Consider the following 8,144-nt stretch of genomic DNA (forward strand, 5'->3'; position numbering starts at 1 on the left):
AAAATGAGGGGAAATTTGGGAAAAACTTGGGTGTCCCCACCAGGTTCGGCCCCGCCATGGCCCCGATAGCCCCGGGATCAGGTGAGACCCCTACCCCATGCCCTGACCCCTCCCCCTCCCCGAGGTCACTGCCCTGACCCCCCGAGTCCAGGCTGTGACCCCTCCCCCACCCCGTGGCCCCTCCCACACTTTATGGCCCCTTCCCCATTCTGTGGCCCCTACCCCATTCTGTAGCCCCTCCCCCACTCTGTGACCCCTCTCCCACTTCATGGCCCCTCCCCCACTCTCTGACCCCTCCCCCACTCTATGGCCCCTCATCCACTTTATGGTCCCTCCCCCACTCTCAGACCCTTCCCCCACTTTATGGCCCCTCCCCCACTCTGTGACCCCTCCCCCACCGACAGCTTCTCCCTGCAGAGAGAACAGCCAACACACTATTTCACTTCTCACTTTAACAAAGCTCTTTTCTCCTTCAAGCCCCTCAAAGGCGCCAAGGCCACATAACGAGGCCACACACAAACAGTATTCCTCTTCCCACTTGACTACACCTTCTCCCTTACTGTTCTACAGGGAACACCAGGAATCTGCTCGCAGAGAAGGGCTTGGTTGGGGCTGGGAAGGAGGGAGCTGGCGCTGGGGGAGTGGGGATGGAGCCTCGGGGATGTGGCGCAGCAAGGACAGGGGCCCAGGCAGCTGGCAGGCGGCAAGGCCTCACCCCCTGCCCCAGCAGCAGCACCGGGCCCTGCCCAAGGCGCTCCTGCCAGGGGCTGGGCCCTGCAGGCAGGGGCAGAACCCACTCCCTGGGGCGGCCTTGCTGCCCCGGCCCTCGTCCGGCCCAGCCTCTCCCTGTGTGCGTGCTCCCCACAGCACAGGCTGCACTGGGCAGCATCCCCTGATGGGCCCTGCAGAGCTGCCCCACGGGGACACTTCTCTTTTATGTCACAGGTGCCACAGCCTGTCCCCAACCCCCTTAACCAACCCTGGCAGGATGGGGGCTGGAGGAGACATTGGGGGACTCCCAAGAATATTTTCGAGGGGAAGAAAGGATGGGGGCACCCACAGGGGGTTGGGGGGGGGGAGGGACCCAGGAATCTCGTGGTGGGACACTGGGGAGTTCCCAGTAGTTTCTTGGGGGGGTGGACCCCCAGCAGTCCGGGGTGGAAAAATGGATGGAGGAATCAGCCGTAAAGGGTGGGTGACACCCAAAAGACTCTAGGAGGGGGTCGGGAGGGGCCCCAGAGTCCTGAAGAGTGTTCGGGGGTCCCCAGGAGGGAGTCTGGGGGTCTGAGGTGGTCCCAGGAGATTTTCAAGGGTTAAGGGGATGCACAGGAGATTTGGGGGACGAGGGGGAAAGGCGGAGGGTCCCCAGGATTCTTGGGGGGGATCTGGGCAGTTCCCGAGAGTCTTGGGGGAGATTCGGAGGGGTCACCAGGAGCTCCCGGACCCCCTGAACTCACCCCACACCACCATGGCCTCGCTGGGGCCGCACGTGAAAAACAGCGCGGCGGGGGGAGACCCTGGGGCCGGGATCGATCGGGACCAATCGGGTTCAATCCCGATCCTCCCTTCCCCCGCCATCACCGCCCCGCTCCCGGCAGCCCCCGCGGAAGTTTCGACGTTCTATTGGGTGACTCACCGGCACAAGGACAGGGGCCCAGCAGAATTTGGCAATGACGTCATTCCAGCAGAGCCGTTCTATTGGCTGCGACCCACGAGGGAGCCCCAAAACCTGTTCATGGCTTGGGGGGGAAGGACAGCCGGCACGACCGGGAACGGGGGTGCAGAGGGTGTTCAAGTGCCCAGGAAAGGGGCAAAAAACTTTCCCCTCTCCCTCCCAGTGCCCCCTCAGCCCATCCCAGTGTCTCCCCTCTCTCCCAGTGCCCCCTCAGCCCATCCCGGTCTCTCCCCTCTCTCCCAGTGCCCCCGTCCATCGAGGTCCCAGCCCGGCCCTGCCCCCTGCTCTGCTCCGGCCTGGATTTCTCCCCTGCAGGGGCAGCTGAGGTGGCTCCAGGGCGGGCGGGAGCTTTCGGGGCGGGGGGCGGCTCCTGACATGCTGCTGGAACCGCCCCTGTCTGGGCGGGCCCGTCAGCCTGGGGCACCTCCTCACCCGAGCCTGGGGGACGGGCCGGCAACTGGGAGGGGCTTTGGGAAGGAATGGGGAGGCTGAGAAGGGGTTGGAGGTCGTGGAGGTAACTGGGAAGGGGTTTGGGGGCACTTGGAGGGTTGGGAGGGAGGTTTGGAGATTGGGGCGACTGTGAGGGGTTTTGGGGAATCGTCGGGGATGTGGGAAGGAACTGGGAGAGAGTTTGGGGGCATACTCAAGGGGAAGGGAGCAGCTAGGAGAGGGTTTGAAAGGTCCTGGGAGGGCTGGAGGTAACTGGGAGGGGTTTGGGGGCATCTTTTGGGGCCGAAAGCACTTTAGGAAGTTGCTTACAGAAGCACTTGTGCATTCCAAGTTACAGCTCAGGAGTCTCAGTGACTTGTCCAACATGGGAGCTCCTTTTCCATTTCTCAACCCCCAGATTCCTCAGGTGTAGGAAACTGAAAACACTGACTGAGAAAAACTCCATTCCTTCCTAATAATTGTGCTTTGTCCTTCCCATTTGACAGTGCTCTTGGAAATGTGCTGGTGTGATCTGGATCTGGGAGCAGCCCTGACCTCCCACAGCCCTGACCACACACACCTCATCCAACGGCAGGAAGAACCTGCCTGGCTCCTACTGGGGTTCTCACCACCCACCGACAGCTTCTCCCTGCAGAGGGGTGGGCAACTGCCCAGGCAGGATGAGACCTGACCCCAGCAGGCAGCAAAGTCCCTGCCCTGGCACAAAGAACCCCGGAGCACAGGGACCCTGCTCTGCAGGACAGCCCCGGGCATCCCTGGCTGCACCCCCACCTTTCCACCCCGCAGCCATCCCTGGGAGAAGGAGCCCACCTGCGCTGTCCCTCTGACGGTGCTGTAGGGAAGGCCTGCCCTGGAGAACATCCTCCTCCGGCGCAACAGAGAAACTGGGAGAGTCCTGACAGATGTGCAAGGCTGTGGGATGTGGTAGCTTTAGGAGATTCCTCCAGGAACACAAGCGACATTGCCCTGCACCTGTAGACTCACTCTGCAGAGGAGTGTGAAGTTGTGTCCCCAAGTTGTGTCTCAGCTGAACACCTGCCATCTTTCTGCTGCCTTTAACCTCCCTTTGCCTTTCTTCTCTTCTCTCGTGCCTACAGGCAGTGCCCTCGGCCCTGCTGGGCTGTGCAGAGGAGCTGCTCCTGGGCAGAGCTGTCTCTCTGCAGTGCTGCCCGCTTGCCAGGATTTCCCTGTGTGCCAGGAGCCCGGCCCAGCTGAGCAGCACAGCAAGAGCCAAAGGCAACCCTTTCTCTTCCCCCCTGGGTTCCCCACAGGTGTCCCTGGGGCTCCAGGGGAACCTGCTGTGGAACAGACTGAAGGAAACAATGATGTTCCCTCTTCTCACCTCTTCAGTGACACTTCTTTCCAGCAGTGACACTTCTTTCCAGCAGTGACATTTCTCCTCTTAGAAAATTACCAGGGTACCATGATCACCTTTTCTCGTTTCATCATTACACAGGACACCAGGAGGGTGACAGCAAAGGATCTGGTAACTCCCTGGCACAGCGGGGGTTTTCCTGGAGTCACACAGAGAAATGTGTCAGGGCTCTGAGAGGTGTCCAACCCTGAGCTGGACTGATGCACACACGGGGGTGTTCAGAGACACGAGTCCTTCCCTGGCACACACACAGGCAGTTCATTGCAGCAGGGGCAGTGTCTCCCTGGGCTCCTGCTACCACTCCCAGAGCCTGGAGCCACCTCAGCCCTGTAATGCTCCCACCCTGCCCACTCCTACACTTCAGATGAACATTGGGGTTTTCTAGTCACTGGAACTGCCCAGACCAGCCCCTCCCTGGTCCCCCCATCTCCCTGCCCCGCCCCAGCCCAGCAGAGCAGCACAGTCGTTTCTGGTCCTGCAGCAAGAAAGGGAGGCAATAGAGGACAGGGACAGTGACTGCATGTCTGGACTGCTCAGGAGATCATCAGCTCAGGCGGCAGCTCCTGCAGCCCCAGGGCCAGACCCGCTTCCCAGTGGCCCAGGCAGCTGCTGCCACGTGGGCACAAGCTCTGCTGCCCAGGAGGGTCCTGTAGTGAAGGGCTTTGCAGATGGCCACGTAGCGGTCATAGGACATGATGGTGAGAAGGGCAAGCTCCGCTGTGATCAAGAAGAAAAGCAAAAAACACCTGTGCAGCTCATCCTGAGTAGGACATGCCCCTGGTGTTCCAGAGGGAATTGGCCATGGCTTTGGGGAGAGTGGTGCAGATGCAGCCCGGGTGTGTGAGGGAGAGGTGGAGCAGGAAGAAGTCCCTGGGGGGTGTGCAGGTGGTGGTGGCAGGCTACAGCGCTGAGGATGAGGCCGTTGCCCAGGAGGGCAGCCAGGGAGATGCCCAGGAAGAAGCAGAAGTGCAAGAGCTGCAGCCAGGAGGAGGAAGTGGGGGATGGAGCTGCTGTTGGACATGAGCTTCCTCCGGGCATCAGGAAATGTCCAAGGAGGAAAAGGCAGTGAAAACTTTGGGACAGGTTTCCTAGATCAAACCCATGAATTCCTCTGAGCATCTACCCTCATCCCAAGTATCTGCAGTCACACATATATAGATTCTGGACTGTAGAAGACAGGCTTAGCATGACTTTAAGATGATTTCTTCTCAATTTTTTGATTTATTTTTCTACTGCCAGGTCTGAGAGGGGCATCGTGGAACCAAAGGAACCCTGAGACATTTCAGAATCCCACATGTGTTGGGTCTGTCTGAGCTGGAGTTCATTTTCTCACTGCAGGCATCACAGTGCTGTGCTTTGCATTGGGAGCTACAAAGGGGTTAATCACACCAGTGCTTTGGCAACTGCTGAGCAGGGCTGGTGCAGCATCTGCATTGTCAGCTTCGTCCCCTGAATCGGGGGCAAGATCATGGGAGGCGATACAGACAGGTCAGTTGAGCCAAATGGACCAAAGGGACACTGCAGAATATATGGCGTCAGCTCAGCTACAAGAGCTCAGGAAAGGAACAGGAAAGGGGGAAAATCCATTTTTTTACAATACATGCCTTCTGAGCGGCTTCTCTGTGTGGTGAAGCCCTGCTTCCCACGAAGTGGCCAGGTATCGCTGCTGACAGGAAGTAGAGAGAAAATCTTTTTATTTTCCTCTTCACTTATGCATGCGCAAACTTTGGCTTTTGCTTTAGTAAAGTGCCTGATCTCAAGGTAGAAATAATTTTCCATCTTCTTCTGTCTCTTCTGTCTGGCTGGGAAGGGCAGCGATAGAGCAGCTTGGTGGGCACCTGGCATCCAGGTAAGGTCAACCCACTGCAACATTGCAGGCTCTCATGGAACCAAAGGACTGCTGGGAGACTGGGGGAACTCACGGAATCAAGTGACCGTCGTGGCACTGCCCTGCATCATAGAAGCAAATGTTCCCTGGGAAACTACAGAAACCAGAGACTTAAGGGACATCATTGGGATGTGCGGGACCTCATGGAATTAAACAAACCGTGGAATACTTCATGGAATCAAAGGGATAAAACAAAAGAATTAAACCCCATGACCAGAAACCATTGGATGGAACATTTCTTTAATATGCCAGCTGGGGATTCATGGGGGTACTCTGCCATGCATGAATCAAAGAATCAGTATAAATTTCGGAGTATAAATACAGTGATACTTGAAAGACCCTCCCCTTCACAAGCAGTCCAAAATTCTCCCATGATTTTAGGGTCAAATAGCCTCTTGGATTTTATTCGTGGAGCAAGACTGCCATCTAGCGTCCATTTCTTCTGGGAGGGGCAGTCATTTTCACAGAGTGGTCTTCTCCCTTAGCAGGCCTCGTAGCATCTCTGATTGATCTCTCCGACCCCTAACCCCTAAACTAAATGCTTGAGGACCAGCTAAGACGTGTCTTAGAACTTCCCATTTGCTTAAACAATGTAGAATTGACTTTCTTCTTAACAGAACAATCTCTTATTAAACAAGTTTTCTGAGGCCTGTAAGCTAATTTCTTGAAGATGGGCATATGATACACTCTCTATTAGTTTCCATGTATCATCTACATTCTCTCTCCTACAACTAATTGTCGTCTTAAAAGAAAAGAAAAGACTGCTACCATGCCAAGAAAGCAAACCCCTTTGTTGATTAGGATTTTTATCTAAGAAAAACTCGTCATTTACGAAGCCATTAAGGATGGAGATCCTCTCTCATTTCAGTGCCATTGTGACAATATGGGGCCTCATGTAACACGTGGAACACAGAACACTGCGCATTCCCAAGCAATCAAGGGGCCATTGTAACACTCCAGGGCCTCATGGAAGACGGAGGCCCCGCAGAGAGACCTCAAATCAGAGGTTTGGGCAATCCTCAACCAGAGGAAGTTCAACAAGGGGAAGTGCCAGATTCTGTCCCTGTGATGGGGCAACCCCGAATGTCCGGCCAGACTGGGAAGGATATTCTGCATAGCAGCGCTGGAAAATGGCCTCTGGGGTCCTGGTGGATGGCCAGTTGGCCAAGAGTCAGTGGTGCTCTGGCGGGGGCTCCCTGCTCGGTCACAGGAGGGTTTTCAGACACACGAGTCCTTCGCTTGCACAAAGACACAGACAGTTCATGGCAGCAGGGGCAGTATCTCCTGGGGTTCCTGCTGCCAAGCCAGGAGCCTGGATGCGCCTAAGCCCTTGTGGGGTACCACCTGCTCTGCCACTATCTGAGATGCCCCAGCGCCTGAGAGATGGAAACGCGGAGCTCTGTCCAAGAGAAGCACATCCCAGAGCTGCACACGTGGGCTTTGCCAGGATTTAGAACCGTAAATGCAATGTGACACCGAGACACTCTTTGTCCCACATAACTTCAAGGTCTCCCCAGGAGGTTGATGGCAATTGTTCTTGCTCAGGGTCATCTCCCCACACCAACAGCAGGTGTGTGCTCAAGACTTGTCTGTGCAATGCAAACAAATACACCCTGTCTAGTTCTTCCGGTCTCTCCAAGGAAGGCAAAAGAATCTCTGTGTGCCGGGTGAGAAGCCAGTGCTGGAAGTTGTGGTTCTATTGTGAGTGCCAAGAGGGGATGGCAGGTCTGTGATGAATGCCCTGAGGAGATGACCTGGGTTTTCCAGTGCACATGGCAATAGATCACAGCCTGCTTTGGTGGTCATTTATGTCCTACGGAGGTGACAGAGATGGGAAAGAGAATGAAATTTTTGAATGTGCCTCTGAGTGCCCCTCAACCTGCTGCAAATGTGCAGATTCCAGTACATCCAGTTCAGGTGTGAGAGGCTGTTCCCTGGTCCTCGGAGCAAGAAGAGCTGGACAAGGGACGCAGTAGAACTCGCTTACTGAGACTCCATCTCCATGAATCCCAATGCAAGTGCGAGGGATGCCACGTCCGAATTCTCTCAGAGGAAGGTGTTTCTCCCATGCACTGCCTCCCCGTGGCACTGGTGCCACAGCCCCCGACAAAACCACAAGTGGTCTTTGTCCCTAGCAAAAGTGCTCCTGCTGCTAGCAGGGATATTCCAGGGGAAAGGCCAGGAGAGGTTGAGTCCGGAGGGCACTGAGCCTGGAGGGATGTTCTGCCTCTCGTGCCCGTCGACCATTCTCGCAAGCCCAGCCCGGCCCCGCCGGTTCTACGGTGCAGAGCACGGACCGCCGCCGTGCTGCCGCCGCTGTCGCCTGATCTCCGCCTCCAGCCAGCACCCGAGGAGAGCCCGAGAGGCGCCGGCGCCTGTCCCAGCCCCGGGGCGGATTTGTCGGAGGAGGACAGGGGAGGAGGGAGAGGAAGGCAGAGGAGGCGGAGAGGAGGCGGCACACTAGGAGCAGAGAGTCGGGGCTGGCGGGGGCAGCGAGGCGCCGGGAAGTGGATCGGCTGCCGCGGCGCTGTCGGGGAGAGTGGCTGGTGGCGCTGGTCGCGGTTTTGATCTGTGCGCAAGGCTGGTGGCCGGAGACCGTATCCATTCCCACCGGCAGCTCCCGGGTCACAGCCCCGAGCTCCTCGTACGCGCGGCTAAATTGTCCAGAGAACTGCGGACGCCAACGGGGTGGCTGTTAGTGAATGGAGACGGTCTTTCCGCCGTCCTCTGGCTCTCCGGACCCCATCATGGGAACG

The 8,144-nt window shown here is 57.1% G+C and overlaps 1 long non-coding RNA gene across 1 annotated transcript; it reads left to right on the forward strand.

The window, feature by feature from the left end:
• The first annotated feature begins 3,492 nt into the window (after positions 1–3,492).
• On the forward strand, positions 3,493–5,434 carry LOC127461654 (uncharacterized). The gene is made up of 3 exons (XR_007900194.1): positions 3,493–3,543; positions 4,740–4,803; positions 5,378–5,434. It is a non-coding gene; the product is annotated as an uncharacterized LOC127461654 (long non-coding RNA).
• The last annotated feature ends 2,710 nt before the right edge of the window (positions 5,435–8,144 follow it).

Source organism: Manacus candei, unplaced genomic scaffold, assembly GCF_025592945.1.
Source record: "Manacus candei isolate 608988 ecotype Guabito, Panama unplaced genomic scaffold, ASM2559294v1 h1tg000110l, whole genome shotgun sequence".
NCBI lineage: Eukaryota > Metazoa > Chordata > Aves > Passeriformes > Pipridae > Manacus > Manacus candei.